At 37.7% G+C, this 19,003-nt stretch overlaps 1 protein-coding gene across 3 annotated transcripts in view; it reads left to right on the forward strand.

The window, feature by feature from the left end:
- The first annotated feature begins 11,121 nt into the window (after window positions 1-11,121).
- add3a (adducin 3 (gamma) a) overlaps window positions 11,122-19,003 on the forward strand; it is a 115,423-nt gene continuing 107,541 nt past the window's right edge. For all 3 annotated transcript variants that reach the window (XM_028018237.1, XM_028018238.1, XM_028018240.1), the window contains exon 1: window positions 11,122-11,280. The gene's annotated coding sequence lies outside the window, so the exon portion shown is untranslated. The remainder of the gene's footprint in view (window positions 11,281-19,003) is intronic.

Genomic DNA, 19,003 nt, shown 5'->3' on the forward strand with positions numbered 1-19,003 from the left:
AGCCAGTCCACAATGTTAGCAGAACTAGAGGGCCCCAAAACCACATTTCGCTTAGGACCCTATGGAGGCTTGGGCTGGCCCTGTTCCTCGGTAAGATTAGATCGGACAGATGGATCGGTGTGATACGCAGTTTGTAGTTTTCTGGCTGCTTCCCCAGAAACATTTTTCCATTTCCAGATGTTGGCTTTAGCTGGTCAAAGTTTCTCATATTGTTTCATAACCATAACTGTAAACCTTTTCAGATCTCCATTGTTGACATGCCTGCTGTGATCTTTGTGATGCTGTTTATTCACTGATGCTCTCCTTCTGTGGAGGGCACAGAATGTGTTCTACATGTAAGATACAAATCTAATTTTACCTTTTAGTATTTGCAGCTTTGTGGTTAGGGGCACATGATTATATTGAAATTGAGAACAATGTGACTGAAAGAGGAAGTGACATCCATGTTGGTGTACCAAGCCCAGGAGAAGACCCACAATGTTGCGTGGATCAAAAGCATCTGAAGTCATCACTGATTCCCTCTCCTCTTTGCCTAAAATGTGTTGCTTTTGCACCCAAACAGTCTTGAAGAAATAGGTTGATTCCATTTTAGGTAAGGGAAGCATTAAAAATCAAAACTGCTGATATAATTTCAGATTCATCTAATGTTTTTCATTGTTATCTTTGCATTTTAAAGAAGTAGTATGTATCTCATGTGGTCAAGTGTCCCTTGTGCAAGTCAATGACCAGAGAAGGGATTGTTTCTGCATGTTGCACCAGATGTAGAAAGTCTGCTAGAGAGATAAGAACCACATAGTGTGTGGTTGTCTTCTCAGAAAGGGTTGTGTTGTTTGCTCTTACAAGAAAAACCAATCCAAAGTCTTGGTCAACCATAAATTCCTGAAGGATATGGAGATGAACAAAGCCTGAAAAACAGCTTTGCTGTGAGAACTGTGATGAGTGTCCTCCTTCACTGATGCTCCCTTACCAAGAATTAAATATTGAAATATATATAAAAATGATAGAAAACAAATTCCCACATGTTCCCATTTTCAGAAGTTCATATGACAACATCCAGAGGATCAATATCTGCTTCAAGGGTTTAAGATTTCAAAAGGCAAAATCAAAAAAAAAAAAAGATGTAGACTGTTTCTAAGGTGGTTTCCAACATCTTTAGATAAAACTGTATTTTAATGGATCTTTTTGAGGAGGTTGAACCATGCTTTCCTGTTTCAAACACAAATGTTTCAAGTGAAGTTAGACGTTCATCCATTAATGACATAATTTCAGGCAACAAACACTGTGTTATTGAATATTATATTATATTCCATATTTGGGATTCCTTGTTATGAAACAATTGAAATTCCCCAAACACTACAGGGTGAAGACTGTAGACATTTGGCCTATATGCTTTTGGAAGTAACTCTAAGTACTTATTTCAGAAACAAACAGCCAATGTTTGCCATGTTTCCCACAGCTCAGGTTTTTGTTCCTGTTTTACTCATACACTCAGCAGCTTCCTGAAGTGACTAAGCATGTAAGGAAAATGGAGAAAAATTGTCCCACTTTCTAAGAATATCCACCCGATGTCCAATAAAACACTCATCAACAACCAGGAATGATTTGTAACAAGCCCGCTTTACTGTGATGATAAAAAGAAGAAATACTGAAGAATCTTTACCAGGTTTTGAAACAGTTTAAAGCTGACCACAAGAGTTCAGAACAACACACCACGCATTTGTCCTGGTCAGTATATGTTAACGTAAATGGGGAAAAAAAAGAATAAAAAAAGCAAAGATTTTTTGCTATCTTTTTACTGACTGTATCAAGAGTTTATTCTTGTAGAGCTTTTGAACAATGAATTGAGGGAAACTGATTTTTTTCTTTTCTCTTATGGAAAAATGTAAACCCTTTATGTGAAAGTGTGAATTTTGGGGAGCTTGTTTGTACCCCACCCGTCCTGCCCTATCATCTGGGTTGGTATCACTTGTGAAATGTTTCCTAACAAGATTTTCGGTTGAGGTCTGAAAGCTTTTGAAACCCCCTGAGGAGGAGATTGAAAGCTGCATTGAGCGTTTCCTTCATTGTCCGAAGTGATAGTGTTGCCGACCTGAAAAGTGCCTCTCATGTTTGAGATGCTTGATTTAGATTAAACAGCTGAGTGTTGGTAGAAGAAGCTGCCTCTCCTGTGCTCTGCCGTGCGTTTGCTGCTGTTTTACGTCAACTATGAAGAGCTCTCCATACTCTTTGCTGCACTTGGCTGCATAAAACTCGCTGCTCAGTTCTTGTTTCGGTGGTTTTATCTGATTTTACCAGCAGTCTTTTAAAGGACTGGAAAAAATTTTTTAAAAGTCAGAAATACAGGGTTAAAAATAAGAATTAGAGAAAATGTGATTTTACAATTGCCATGGGAATCGTTCTGCGGGTCAATGAGAAACACAGACCGATGTACAGACAGAAACAGGATATAGGCACAGATTATATCATGCAGAACAACTGGACAAGTTGGTGTTTTTTTATATTTCACAGACAAAAATGATCATATAAATGCTTCAGTTTCACATGGGCTTTGAAATATTGCCTCCCAGTCTGTGCTTGATTTGTTTTGGGAAAACGAATAAGCAAAACCTCCAGTCTCTAAATGTGCAAACCTGGAAAAGACAGTTTTAAGTGTTGATTTTGTTATGTCTGTCCAACTTCAAGGCAACATGGTAACTTTTTGTAGACTTGTTGTTGATTAAAGTAATTTAAACCCAAATGGTTATGTTAATCTTCAGGATGTGCAACTCCACAGGACAACAATCTCTCCCACATCATCCAGCTGTCTCCATGGTTCGAGGAATCCATAGTCAATGTCTCACTAACAGGGACTGGGACGCCCCAGTTGCACCCGAGTTTTTACAGTTACATCTATACGTGGCCACATGATCTGCAGCTGCTCAAATATAAGTTTTGTGATTTATGCTGGGCTTTGATGTGACCAGTGTGCCTTGTACTGGAATTATATTACTGGAATTGTATTGGTGCTTTTCTGTGACTATTGTCATCTGTATGGTAATGCATGTGCACTTTCACTGCACAAGAGGAGGAGAGAGGATTTTTCTTTTCTTTGCACACAAATGCTGTGTACTGTTTCGATGTCCATGTGGGGAAAAAATGGATTTGTGGCACATTTGACAATCTCTACATGACAAGCATTCCGTGCAAATGAAATTCTGCAGCTACTTTATTCAGATCAAAGCCACCCAGAATTACCATGACACAAGTTGTCCTGTAGTCTTTTAAGTTTTGAAGTGTGACTCTCTCCCCTGCATATGTATCGACAATACTCATCTTACTTACGATACTTATATTTGTCATTTGTTTGTCTTTGCTCCATTGGAAGTCGTTGAAGGAGTCCTCACCTCTCACCCTGAGAGAAAACCCCACTTTGTCCATGTGTCTCCAAAGGTCATGGAGACGCATGTGATGAGGCTTCTTTCCGTCTCATCACACTCCAGGGAAAAGCATTCAAGCATAAATCCTGGAGCACTTGAGATACGTCCTCTGATTACAAAGTGCATTTAGGTGGGACGTCTTCTTTGGACTTCGGTTGGGACATTTTTTTGGCTTGTTTTAATGTAAAGCAGGGAGACTGGTCTGTCATTAACCAAAGCAAATAAAACCCCTCCTGGCCACAGCGGTACACTCAAAGTAGCATTTTTGATGTCATCTTTGTTTTTTTGTTGTTTTTTTTTGTCTGCAGAAATGAATTGTGCTTGACTGACTAACTCGCCATTTATAAATAGTTTTTTTGTGTTTTGCCAGAAGTTGACCCGCATGAAGCAATGCCTCTTCAGATGCTTTTACTTTTTCCGGGTAAAAGCTAAGTTGAAGGATTTATTCAAGACATGCACAAGAATCTAAATAATGAGGACGTTCTCTCTCTCTGCGTCAGGTCTGGGAGAAGCAGAAGGGGGCTAATGGCTGGATCAAGGTGAGTATGACTGGTGATTGTTTTGAATGATGAAGTCTGTTTCTCATGTGCGTCTCATACAAGTACTTCTGTCCTGCCATTAACTATATAGACTTGGCAACTGTGAACTGTTGGCAGCACCATCAGATACTCCGGTAAATTGATCGGAACGATGGTGGACACAGTTAAAAAATAAAACTTGCTGTTTTTTATAAAATGACACATTTAGTGTAATCCATTTGTAAATGGAGGCAAAGTATCAAACTGTGGTTGTTTGAAACCAGCTGGAGCCCTGTGATTGGTTTGCATCTTTTTTTCTGTTTACTGCAACTTCTCTCCACCATCTAAAAAAGTGCATGCAAACTCAACCTTCCACTCTACATGAGCGTAAGACATTAATCTCAAAACTGACGTCTCCAAACAAGCTGCTCAATGGTTTGCAGATTATTTGGCAAGTAGGACGCAACATGTGCAAGATGGTCAAAGTAAATTCCACCGTTCTTGAGGTCACTAAAGGTGTACCTCAAGGCTCTGTCTTAGGACCCATCTTGTTCACAATGCACATTACTGATCTATAGTCAAATCCTTCCAAACATTCTTATGCAGATGATTCTGTAATTTACTATTGTTCACACTCAATCGCACAGACATTTGGACAGTCTGCTTTTCATTCAGTGCAGATTCACCTCAAAGAACTAAAGTTGGGATAAAATGCTGAAGAATCCAAAATACATCCCCTTATTAAGAACTGCCCAAGGTAAAACTCTCAAGTCGCCAGTTATAGTTACCTGGGTTACATTATCGATGGTGAGCTTCCTTTTAAACTTCATATTAAACATTTGATCTCCACATTATACTGGTTCTCCCTTAGAGCGCGGAAGCTTCTGATATCAGATATTTTTTGCCTTTACTTGATTAGGGCTGGAATACCATCCTTTGAATGTAAGACACTGGATGACTCGGGTTTGCAAAGCTCTTTTGGCTTGTTTCCAACTTATTTATACACTTTTTCCACACATGCTGCCTTTCTTAGCCACTCTTACAAAAGACGTCTTGACATCATTGGGTCTTGTACCTGGTTATACAAGATTATAACCAATTAAATAAAAAGTATTTATTATTTAATAATAAATAATAAGTTTAGTGCTTTGAAATGATACTCAATATGACTTGAAAGTGACAAAAAAAATGTCCTAAAGATCTGTGGATGAAACTGATACGAACAGGGTTGCAACAACTTCCAACATTCTACAGCTAAAACATTTAAGGTATGAAACAACAGGTGCCGACAACAACTTTATCTGACCGACAGTCTGCCCGTAAGATGCAGCAGAAATGAATTACGATGACCATTACGATTGGCAACAGACCAACACATTTAATGAAATAGCTTACTGGAAGCACCGTCAGCAAGCTGTGAGAAAGCACAGATAACACAAATACAGTTATTTTGCAAAGTATTTTTTCTGGTGTTCTATGCTAAACTTCCATCCTCTGTTTTGATACATTTCATTAATAATTCAACGTATTTGTCTTTATGGTTCCAATTATTTATAGGAACACAAAACCTACAGGAAGAGCTGTTCTCCTGATTCATCAACAGAAGGTTTTGCTCAGAATGGGTTAATTTTTAATGAAGTGAAAACAAGGAGTGAGCTGAGTCAAGATACACTGGGCATTCGGTTCCCGGAATATGCCAATCATTTATGAAAAATGATTATTCTGCTTGAGATGAAAGAAGAGCAGAATAAAAAAAGAAATTAAATTAAAATTAATCAGCATGAAATCAAAATGTTTTCTGCTTGAACAAGATGTGTGTCAACCTAGTTCATAATCTAGAAGGCACATTTGTTTAAACAAGAACAGTTCAAATGTAGATTTTAAGGCAAGTCAATTTTATTTGTATAGCACATTAGCAACAAGGCATTTCAAAGTGCATTACGTGATGAAAACATAGCATAATAATCAATTATATTTTGTCAAATGCCTCCACAAATCATCAAGAAAAATCATCAGCAAATATACATCAAACATATTAGTTAATTTCCCAGTAGTTTTTAATCAAAGCCAACTCTACGCAAACATGTTTTTAGCCTTGATTTAAAGCAAGTCAGTGTTTCAGTTGTTTTGCAGTTTTCTGGAACTTTGATCCAGATTTGTGGTGCATAGAAGCTGAATGCTTTTTCTCCATGTTTGGCTATGACTCTGGGAATGCTGATAGACCAGAACCAGTCCTTATTAGAGCACTGAGTTGATACCCATAGCTACTTGTTTATTAGTTTATTAGAGCTCAGTGTTTTTAGTTATTATAAAAGAATCATCCAGTTGCATAGCAACAACTCTGACCAGATGCAGGTTGGTAAAACATTAAATAACCGTCATAACTTTTCCTGCTAATGGATCTTCTGCAAACCTAAGGAATAAATTGATCAGCTACGCAACTCAAACTGGCCATAATCTACTATTGTCAGTTCAGACAAATATTTCATAAGCAAATATTCTGATAGTGTGGCAAACAAGTCTATCATGCTTTGTCTCTGAAAAAGTAATATGAGCTGGTAAATTATTTACCTTTAAATTAAGCTGTATATGATCAATAATAATAATAATAATAACAAAAACTTAAACCTATTTATCTGAAGGCATTCTACTTAGAATTGAAACTTCTGGGTAATTTATGTACTGTATAATTGATATGTCAAATTAACATTTTTACAAGCTGTTGTAAATGTAAAATGAAGCCCTAGAAACTCCAGGAAAGCCGAGGGTGACATCATCACGTACGCTCTGCTCCAATCAGTGAACTGGCGCACTGCGTCCCTGTGGACTCAGCTAGAATGGACTTTCAGTTGTAATCGCAGGCTGCGTACTTGCCAAGAGCTCAAGGACGTACTTGAGCTTGAGAAACGACCTTCAACTTCAGTTGTGTGTGCTTAGTTGAAGCAAGGTCAATACACAGCAGCGAGACATTCGATGCAACAGGCTTTCAACAGAATCAACAGAGAATAAACCTTTACTGGAAAACAACAGGCACTGAGGAACTAAGAGCAGTCAGGTTGGTAATAAAAAGAACTGAAGCAAGAAGAAAAAGAGGATCCACGTCTTGCAGTGTCAAAATACACCTTGTTCCAAATTATTATGCAAGTGATGTTTTCTAAGGTTTTCCTAAATGCAAATGATGGTCAGTATAATTTTCAAGTCATGAACTATTACAGTATAAATCAAATTTTACTGAACAAAGCTCCCCATGAGAACAGTATTTTCTTCAAAAATAAAAAACTCATAATGCACTGTTCCAAATTATTATGCAGAGCAGATTTTCTAAACATTTTATGGATTATAAAAACTGCAAATGGTCATTCTATGAATGTGCAGCATTAAGTGGTCACATGTACTAAAATCAAAAGCTATTTCAATCTAAACCATCTTAACAGACTGAGTTACATGTTAACATAGGACCTTCTTTGATCACCTGCACAATTCTTGATCCATTGAACTTGTGAGTTTGTGGAAAGTTTCTGCTTGAATTTCTTTGCAGGATGTCAGAATACCTTCTCAGAGCTGCTAGTTTGATATGAACTACATTCCACCCTCAGATCTTCTGCTTGAGGAAACTCCAAAGGTTCTCAATAGGGTTGAGGTCAGAGGAGGATGGTGACCACACCATGAGTTTCTCCCTTTTTAAGCCCATAGCAGCCAATGACACAGTGGTATTCCTTGCAGCATTCATTGTCATGCATGAAGATGATTTTGCTACTGAAGGTACGGCTCTTCTTTTTGAACCATGAAAGAAAGTGATCAGTCAGAAAGTCCATATACTTTTCTTAGGTCATTTTCACACCTTCATGGACTCTGAAGGTTCTGACCAATGATTCTCTCCCCATGATTTCAGCCCAAAGCATGACTCCACCACCTCCTTGCTGACTTCACAGCCATGTTGGGATGTGGTGGCCATCCACCACCAATTACTGAATCCATCTGGACCATCCAGGGTTGCACAGCAGTCATCAGTGAACAAGTCTGTTTGAAAATTAATCTTTGTGTACGGCTGGGCCCACTGCGACCGTTTCTGCTTGTGAGCTCTGGTTAGGGGCCCAATAGTAGGTTGATGCACCACAAGCCTCTGGAGGATCCTCCACCTTCAGGTTCCAGAGGCACCAGCAGCTTCAAATAACTGTTTGCTGCTTTGTAAGGGGATTTTAACAGCTGCTGTCTTAATCTGATGAATTTTTCTAACAGAAACCTTCCTCATTATGTCTTTATCTGTACAAACCCATCTTTGTTCTGAATCAGCCACAAATCTCTTCACAGTTTGATAACGCTTCAGTTTTCGTTAAATATCTAATGTTTTCATACCTTGTCATACGACACTACGCTATCTGATGATTTTCGTCAGCAGAGAAATCCTTTCTCTTTCCCATATTGCTTGAAACCTGTGGCCTGCTTAATAATGTGGAACATCCTTCTTAAGTAGATTTCCTTTAATTGAGCTCACCAGACAAACTAATCAACCCAGCTCTCTGAAATTAATTATAGTGATTCAAAGAGCCCTGACACACAATACCATCTATACATTTAATAGCACAACAAAAAAATTTATCTTTATGACACTTTAATCCAATTTGCATAATAATTTGGAACACAGTGTAGGAGTTTCCAGTGCAAAATGAAACTTCCTGACGGTCCTGATCTAACAAACGCAGAGATGAAGATTTTCTCTTGTAAAAATAAAAAACAGGCATCAAGTACAGCAATACCTGCTGAAGTGTTATTTTTTTAATTAATAATTTTTTCTATGAATTGAAAGATAAATCTGATGTTTTAATTCTCTTAGCGTTCATCATTGTCTGAGGTCGGGTTGCAGGTGCAGCAGGTACAGGAGTGGAAACCGAGACATTTCGTGTGACACTTTAAACCTCATTCTGGGTGATCTGTGAAAGCAGAGAGCACTGGCTCCGTCCCATGGGCCTTCTTCCTGCTGGGTGTGTCTGATCCTTTCAGTGTTTGTCATTTAATAGTGTGTTTAGTCTCTCAAAATGTGCAACATTCAAAGAAAGCAACATTAACTCTTATTAATCTGATAAAAAAGGGAAATAAATTTGGGGAATGGGCAGCTCTGTTGCATGGACTTGGTGGATCTCAGCATAGGGAGAAAGCAAAAGTCTTTACGGATTTGGTATGAACTTTGTCAAGACAGAGCAAAGCATAGACCAAACATGAAACGAGAATCCGGTGGGGAACAAAGAGAAAGACAGGAACTTAAATAGCTGGTGAGACAAAAGACTAGCACAACTAAGATAAGGGAACACAGGTGGATTTAATGGAACTGAGGAACTGGAACCAAGAGGACTTGATAGTAATCTAAAATTAAATACAAATACACAAGAAAACCTAAAATTAAGAAACAAAGAGTGGCAACACCTAATGGCAAGGGAAATGAACAGAACTAAGTAAAGTAACAAGGAAAGAGGATAAGAAAACCAAAATACTTGTGATAGGAATAATGCAAATAATGCACTAATAATCACGGCTAAACTATGAAACCAGACGTGAACCAGTGTGATAAAACCAGATGAGCAAGGAGTAAAAGAAACTGACAGAATATGAAAAACGACTTGAACTAAAATGAAAGAAAAAGGAGACTAACAAACACAACCTACAGAAATTGTCGAGGAAGGGGAACAACAGAATAATTTATAGAAACAAACCTACTGGAAAGAATTAATAATGCAAACGCTATGAACCATAAATGACTCATAACAAAATCCACAAACCAAAGCCCAAACATCCATGAATGTTGACAACCATGAGCACGAGGATGTTCTCCTCAACACGGCTGTCCTGGGCCGGGCTCCAGCTTGGGATGATTTCCTACATGTCTTCTCCTTCTTTCTCCACCCTCTTTCCTGTCAAATCTTTGTTCATTAAAGGTCACTCATGTAAAAAAAAAAAAATTTAAAAAACGAGAAAGAAAAGCAGGAACTGGAGTAACAGTGAGTCAGTGGTCCAAATAAGAGTGTACTTTAGCTGAGTCAGACTCTTGTGAATTTCGGTCTCCACTGCTAAAGCTTTTCCAGAGACATGTGAACTATAAGGGGGCGTCCCTTTCTGACAAACAGATTTGAATGTTTAAGTTCAGCTAATCGGTAAACTATGAACTTATGTTCTTCAAAGTATTCACACTCTTTTTATTTTTTTTTTAAAAAACAGTGATGTTGTTGATAAATATAAATACATCTTTTTTCGTGACCCAGCCCTCCTCCCATTGTCCAAATGTCCTGAAATTGAAGCCTGTATTATTCTAAAAAAATATTTTGTTTTTTTTACACAAGTGCTACTACTACTACTAATAATAATAATAATATATTGATATATTAATATGTTTCTATTGATATATACTGATAGATATAATATAATTATAATACATTGATTCTGTGTGTTTCATATCACACCCTACAACTTCATTTATTACAATAATCCTGACTAAAGTTCGGACTAAAATGCGGAACAAAAAGACACGGAGTTAAAGTCAGACGGACTGAGGGTAAGAAATGACTCTGACCACTAGGAGGAGCCTGTGTACTACAGCAAAAATATATGTATTTTATTCAAACATATATACGTTATATATTTTTTTATTTAGTTAGTTGTTTCAAACAGACAATAAAAAGTCAAAGTAGAAAAAAAATATTTAGACAAATAGTTATGCCATGCAATTTTACACAATTTGTTCGAAAAGAAGGTAGAAGATAAATAATCTTCCTGCACATTGGCTACAAAAAAAATCATCTGACATGATCAATTCTTAGTATTAATGAGACCAAATATTCCACTGTTACATACAGAACATATAACATATCTTAGTTGCACGCTGTTCTATTTGTTTACAGTGTAAACTACGTGGAGAAACTCTGCCCATTTTGAGCGTTTTTTATAAACGTAACGTTTTAAATCACATTAAAACACTTTAAACATTGTTTGTTTTTGTTTTATCCTTTCATTATGGCCGAGTCTGGACAAACATAAATAAACGCTGACGTCCTGCCTGAATCACGTGTCCTGAGTTTGAAACGAGGGATTTGCGAAAAAGTGCGCCGCCGCTTTTAGTGAAGGAGACTCAACTTCCTGCCATATTGTGAGTCTGTGATTCCGCGGCAGCTGGTGCAGCAGATCTCTACAGCATGTTAGCCGGCCGCCGAGCCCCGCTGGAGGCTGGTTCAAGCCACAGTTTTCAGTGAAAATCAGTGACAGGAAGGAGACACGAAAGCACCAGGTTCAAACTATAAACAAGACGAGAGAGAGAGAGAGCTTCTGTGTTCATCTCTGCTGCTGGTCTGCGCCTCCAGGTAATTATTAGTTTTATGAAATGATGTCATAAAAATTGCAGTTTGCCATTTTGGATGTGCATCACCTTGTTCGAATGTAGGCTGTACTGAAATATCTCGTTCAAGACCACATTATTAACCTGAACATACAGTAAGTACTAAGTGTATTTACAGTCACTTTTATTAGCATTAAGTCAGTTTATTTATAGAAAGCCATTTGTAGAAAATGTAAACAATTCACAGATGCATTCTGTTACATGAAGTCCAATTTATTTAGGGCTCCAATCGATCAGGTTTAGATTCAAATCCAGTGACATCCCAGATCAATACAGTTATAATCACAAAATTAGCTTTTTCACACGTCGAGATCATCTGGTTGAGAATGTAAATCGCGTTTTGTGACTTGAGATCTACTTTAAAATGAATAATAATGAAGAATGAAACTGATTAAGGCTCTCCAATATTAGAAAAATCAAAAAGTTGCGATACTCTCGCAATCACAATATCAATCTTTTCCATTCCCATGATGATCTCACCAACGCTCCCTGACTGTAAGCATTTTGGTAACGAAGGTTTTGCATGAGTTCAAAAGTATTTTGTGGCAAATCTTTTATCTTACAAAGGTGAGGCAAAAATGACTAGCTATGGGGGTTTATTTATCCATTCTTAAATTTGCTGATTGATATTTCAAAGATTCTCACCATACTGTTAACATTAGTTATGAGAAACGGCACTTTCTAAATAATTTAAAACACTTCCTAACAGCTTTTGGACTAATGGCAACAGCTTAAGGTTAAAACATTAGATGATAGTTGTTAAATGTTCATTTGCTAAATTAAACCTGGAGAGTGTTGTAGTTTACTCAATTTTGGCAATTTATCTTGACTTGAATATTAGAAAAATGACATCTTCAGCGCATGAAGCGTGTGATTACTTACAATATATGATATCATTATGTATATTTTAATATGTAGCTTTCTTTTTTTTTCTACATGAACAACACAGTTCTATGATGTCTTGATCTGTGACCTCAGCCTAATATCCAATACTAGAGTGTGATCGGCTTATTAACAACTTCAGTTTCAATCAATAAAAGTAAGAGTAAATACAAGTTAAATATATATTTTAGTAATCTAAATGTAAGGTTTATTTAGGGCTGTATTTACAGTTTATAACAATCAGATCATTTTAAAATACTGTATATAAAACTACTGCGGTAAAAGAATCCTGTTTTACTTTACCTAATATCTTGCCGTGCAGCTTTAAGCGGAGGCTAGGTGTGGAGATTTTACTGGCAAATTAAAGTAAACTTTGAAACACCCCGTCTCAATAGGAGCTCACAGGCCGTGCTTTTTGTCCACTGGGTGTCTGCAAAACAAATCAAGATGTGGGGAACGAAAGCCGTGTCGGTGCAATCGGAGGGAATTGCTACACAAAGCTGCAGGAACTAAAAAGATTTATTTTTAGCTGGAGGATGAAGACTGAAACAAAAGCTAGGTGCCGTGGCCAAACTAGTGACAAAGACAGCGAGAAGTTTTTCTGTGCTGTGTTTTTGAATATTTCAACTTTTTAAAATCTCTGCAAACTCTGGCCTTGTCTGATACTCTGGAGGCTTCATACAGTTAATCATGTCCTGACACGTTTACAGAGTTGCTTTCCATGTGGGAAAAAGAAAAACAGCTTTGTGTTGGGTTTTTGTCATGATTGTATCAGTTTTCTTGTCCTTTAAATTGATCTTTGTTTGTTATACATATAGCTCACTGCGTTTTCTGAATTTTGTTATTCAGTTGTAATTGCCTTTGCCTCTAGATGTCCTTAGTCATCAGACCACCTGTTTCCACTTTTCACCCCTCTCAGTATATTTATGTTGTTGTTCTTTAGTCTAATCTTAAATCATCACGTTCTCTGCTCACCCTACTCGCCTTTTCTCCGTTTTCGAATTTGCTTTAGTTTGATTATTAAAAATAATAACACTCCTGAGTTTCTACATTTGGCTCCCTTCATCTTTGGTATTACACATCCACCTTTACCAATAAAACAATGCAATATTATACCAAAACTGAACATGAAAGAACCCTTTTCAAAAAAGAAAGAACAACATTTAATTATTTTTCTGTCCCAAACAAGTATCAGGATCTTGAGTTGCTTTGGAGTTTGCTTAGTTTCTTATTTTTATTAGATCAGTATTGTTTCTGTTCTTACTTTATTTCAGTCCTCTCCTGGTGATTCTAGTTTGTTTATTTCTTGTGTCTAGTTATTTTTTGTTACTCTGGTTTAATTATGTTTCTTAAGTCTTTAATGTTAGATTATTTTTCCTAGTTCTCCTGTTGTGTAGTCTCCCTCAGCCCCTGTGCCATTTTCTCTCTCTCCCCTCACACCTGTAACCTGTTGGTCAATTACCCTGGTCTATTGTTCCAGCAGTCAGACTCCCAGTATTTAATCACCTCTCTCTCTTTCCTCCTCGTTGTTCCTCCTATTAAACCCGTTACGTCTCCATTTTTAATCATGCTGGCTTTTTGTTCTGGATTCCTGTTTCTGTTTGGCTCTGGCTCCCCATGTTCCCTGTGGCTACTTGTAAGTTTTTTGTTTTTTTTATCTTCAACATTGTTTTCATTAAACCTTCATCATCCATTTGACACTTCAACCTCTACACAGCATGACAACAAGGTCATATCCAAGACATATTTTAGTTAAATATTCTTCATTATGAAGACAAGGACAATCTTTGTATTTAATCACAACTGAAGAGATGACAGTATCGTGAAATACCAAGGTATTTTAGAAGGTATTGCTCTAAAACCAATAAAATGTCACACCATGCAGATCGTTAAACGTTGAAAGAGCATTCAACGATCAGCAGGCTGAAAAACCACCAGTTGAACTTTTCCTTAGCTGTTTTTGGTCATGCAAAGTCTAGTGAAGGTTATATATCTGTTAAACAGCTGACTTCAGGCTAGCTACTTTAGCAGGTTTCCCAACTAACAGATAAGCTAACATCAGCTTATCACACTTCTGCTGTTCTGTAAAGATCAGGATGACAAAAATTACTTCAGAAGCTGCAACTAAATAGGTTTATTATTGCTACATCTGTTTACTTAGGTTTATTTATCAAAATAAACACATTTTTGACAACATAGCTGATTATGTTAGCATCACTGGGAATAAGTATCAATGTTAGACAAGACAAAGCAAGTTTATTTGCATATTTCAGAAAAAAGGCAAATTGCATGATGACGACATAAAACATTTTATTGCCGTGGCATAATAAGGAAAGTAATGAAAACTATGAATATAGCCTAAATCAATGGTATTCTAGATATCAGTCAAAGGCAAACCTAAGTGTGTGGATTTTTAGGCTTTCTCTAAACAAACTCAACTTTTCAGCATTTTTGCTTTTTTTGTTTGTTTTGTTTTTGAAGTTTTTTCAAGATCAGAGAAACACAAACTAAATGCTTCACTGTGTTTAGTTCTGATTTCGGTGACGCTGAGTAGACTTGAACCAGAAGCGCCAAGTAATCTGAAAAGTTGATACATCAACAAATCTTTAATGTATTTTGGTACTAAGTGGTTCTAGACTTTAAAAATAAAAGTCTTTTATAGTCTATTCTCTGAGCTGCAGGGAGCCCAAATTTCAGGCCTGATCACTAGTTGCTGACTTTTGATCATTCCTCCTTTGGTCCAAAAAATATTTACCTCAGTTTTGTTTCTCTTCAACTGAAGAAAGGCATGGCACAAAGATATTAATGTACCGGTACTGATTTGTACCGTGCATCTGCTCAACATTTGAATGGATTGATTCATAGTCTCCTAGTGACATTTGACTACATCACCTGTATAATTATGCTATCTTATCTCATTACAAACGAGCCTCAAAATGGAACCTTGGGGAATTCCTCAGGACTGTGGTTCCTCTATAGTCCATGTTTATGTAGATGTCACTGAACTTTTAAAAGGCAAAAGTTCAGAGTCTGCTTATGACAGACTCAGTCCTGTCATAAGTGCGGAAACTGGACTGAAGAGTCAAAACGGTTGGTCATTAGCATTAGCAAGGTTAACATAATTTCAGATTCTCATACAAACCCTTGCTTAAATGATATAAATCAATATCCAATGATCTGGGCTCAAAACTCTTGGTGAAAACAAACAGTACTTTGGGAGTTACCTTAGTAATGCTCTGTGTTTTCACTAAAACAGATGCGATTAACGCTGTGAATGGTTGTCAAAAAGTAAAGTGAGGCTTATAGAAAAAGAAATGGAACATGGAAAATCCTATATGTAACTCATGTAAAACCCTTTTGACAATGCAAGAATGTTCCTGTTTGGAAAATTATCGTTACATCCATATTGTCTGTCAGCATCAATCAACTGACCTGATTGGTTGAAGCTAACTTGTGCACAACAACGCAACACAACAGATGATTTATCCAATCAGCTGGAATGTAAAGGAGCTCATGTGGATGACCCATCCACTTTTTTTTTTTAGACCGGTTTCCATTATGTAAAATTCCACAGAAAAGGCATGTGTGCCTGAAAGTATTTAACATACGCCCAGTGCCGACGATTTGAACCTGTCCAGAGGACAGAGATGACTTCATCATTACCTCACCCTGCTCTGTTAGAGGACTTATCAAAAACATGTGGCTCCTTTCTCCCTGCACACTGCAATTTGATGAAGCCTTGGACTCTGCTTTCTTTGTTTGAAGACATGAGTTCACAAAACTAGTGGAGTTGTGTAATCTTGCCTTTCTCAATATTCTCGGCTCACTATGCATATTTTCTCATATGCCGTATAGCTTGTGTTAACTTCCCCTTACACCCAGAGAGACCAGACGACAGACGTCGGGGTGGGAGGATGCTCTGTATCTGAAATAGGACTCAGTCTTGACTTTCTAGATTGACACTTTGGTTCCTTTGGAAGTCTTACAAATATCCTGACATATAGTATCATTTTTATGGCGGCAAAATCTGCATATTTAAGACTCCCAAAAAACATTTTGTACTCCAGAAGCTCACAAGTTCAAAGATTACTTGTAAAGTTTTTCTGGCAGTGACAGTTTAACAACAGCAATCTCAGCCCTGCAGAGAAAGGATCAAAGTACAATTTTTGTTACTTTCTGTGTTGTTTAGAACAAAGAGTGGACTGTGTGAGATTATCACGGTATGATGACCTTCAGTAAGAATAACACGGTTTCATTTAAGACAGAAAAGTAATTATTAATCCTTCTGCTGCTAAAATAATCCAATATATTCACAAATAAAGCTTAGGGCTACACAATATATCACACATTTATTGTCATTGCAACATCAATGTACACAACATCAATACTGCAGAATTGCTTGGACTACAAGTAATTACAGCATGTAGATGTCATGGATTACATTCTCTACTGCAGCAATAATGTAATCTATTAGAATAATGTTTTTTTTAAATTTTGATAAACTGACTTTCACAAACAATCACCCATACAAATATAATAACTTTCAATAGCTTTTAATCTGTATTTTATACATTCTTGCGCTTTATATAGAGTTATATAGCTACATTATTAGTTGTGCTATCTGCAGAGCTTGGGCAAATATAAGCAAAAATGCTTCTAGAGTTGCCAGTATGTTATTATACTAGCATTAAAACAGTGCTACCTCAATCAGAGTGATGGATGGGCCTCCTCAGATCTCCATACCGCTACCTTCTGTGTTTTTGAGACAGAAAATATTTCTCAACAGCCAAATTTGCCTTTCTTGTAAACAAGGAAAAACCATAGGATGATCCTCCATGGGAAGAAGAGACGAGGTCTTGCTCAGTGGGTGGATGAAGGTGAGAGCAGAGCGACTTGAGACATGCTGATTTGGGGTGGTACAATTTTCAGCTACAACTCATTAAAAGCCAGCAAAAGGCAGAAAAAGCCCTCAAGAAGAAAACCGTACGGTAGATCAGGTAAGTGTGGTGGACATTTTGTGACAAAGGGGAAAACAATTTCTTTGTCATTGCAGTATTCAACAATAATATTTCAATGTTTTGGTTTCCGCAGTTATGAATTGCTGCTGTGTAACTGAACTGAATTGAAACTGAATACTTGCCAATGTCAAAAACCTTTAGATCATTTGGTAAAGGAATTACTTGAGCCATCTCCCGTCTCCGGAGAACATTGGATCTCTTATCATGTGGATAAGTTAAAATGTAAACATTTGGTTGTTTTCACATTCAACATGAATTCACACAAGCCTTTGTGAAGCCATGTGTCAGCAGTAGATCTTCCCATGCAGCTTAGACAGTTTCGCATAGATATTACAGTGCAGTAGCCACGGTAACGGGGTCAACCTCCGAATATGCTAGGATGAGAGGCGACAGATTTTTGGCCAAAGGAGCTTTTCGGACAAACAGAGGTTCTTTTCATCTCCCAACTCTTCTCCTGTTGTCCTCTTATTAAAACGTCTCTGTGACTCAAACGTTTCTCATCATGAAAGCTCAGTTGACTGGGAACGTTGACTAGACCAGGCTGTATTTTTCTTAATCTTCTGGAGTAATTGATTGCATCTTATTCATAATTACAGTTATTATCAAGTCGGCATACTTTATTATCTAGAGCTTTTATGAGTTGAAAGTCAGGCTTTTTTTCTTGTCCTAACTCCAATAATCTGTTTTTATTTTTGTTTTTTGTTTTTTTTCTAAAAGCTCTGATGGTTGGGATTATATAACCATCTTATAATTCTTTGTAAGGTTAGATCCGTAACAGCTTGAGTCTTTAATCAGCTGAATTAGTATGAAAAATACCCTGGATGAGCAGAGATCCAGGGTACTGACTCGGTGTGTGGTTTCGTCTGGGCTGCTTGCCAGTCGCGTTGGTTAATGTCCATCCCTGTTACTGTGCCCTGAGGGCCTGCATTAATATGCATATAAGATGAAAACTTCCAGGTCACTAAATCTATTCATTTCCCTGTCATTTCACATATTTACTGGCAGAGCTTAATTACTTGCATGTCAAGTCTATGAAACGGGAGACTCATTAGTCGAGTGTGTTCTTGAGGGCGTGTGTGTGTGTATTTCTGAGCCTGTGAGGAGATTTTGATGAGTGTCTACGTAGTGGGTGTTGATCCCCTCACGGTGTGGGAATGAAAGTAGGGCTTCTATCTTTGAAGGTGATGAAAAGGTCTGACTGCGTGCATGTAGACACGTGATGTTTGAATACTCTCGTCTCATTTCTCCTCTCTGAAATTCCTGGAGAAGCTAGCTGGTTGACCGTAACGACCTTAAAGCTGCAATACGCAACTTTTACAAAAATGTGTTTGCTCCAGATTTATTTTCCATGTAGTTACAGCAAGGTGTGAGACAGATAATCTGGGTAGAGATCGATCTCCTCCATGTCATCCCTGAGCTACTATTGCCGTCTGAAAAACAACTAATCAGAGCCAGGAGGAGGGGCTTAGCGTTGTCAATCAACCTCCTGTATGCTGCTCAATGCTCAAACTTACCGTTACAGGGAATCGTTTAAGGGCTGCACAGTGGCGCAGTTGGTAGCAAGAAGGTCCTGGGTTCGATTCCCGGCCCTGGGTCTTTTTGCACAGAGTTTGCATGTTCTCCCTGTGCATGCGTGGGTTCTCTCCGGGTACTCTGGCTTCCTCCCGCAGTCCAAAAACATGACTGTCAGGTTAATTGGTCTATCTAAATTCTCCCTAGGTGTAAGTGTGTGTGAGCATGATTGTTTGTCCTATCTGTCTCTGTGTTGCCCTGAGACAGACTGGCGAC

Source organism: Xiphophorus couchianus, chromosome 5, assembly GCF_001444195.1.
Source record: "Xiphophorus couchianus chromosome 5, X_couchianus-1.0, whole genome shotgun sequence".
Taxonomy (NCBI): Eukaryota; Metazoa; Chordata; class Actinopteri; order Cyprinodontiformes; family Poeciliidae; genus Xiphophorus; species Xiphophorus couchianus.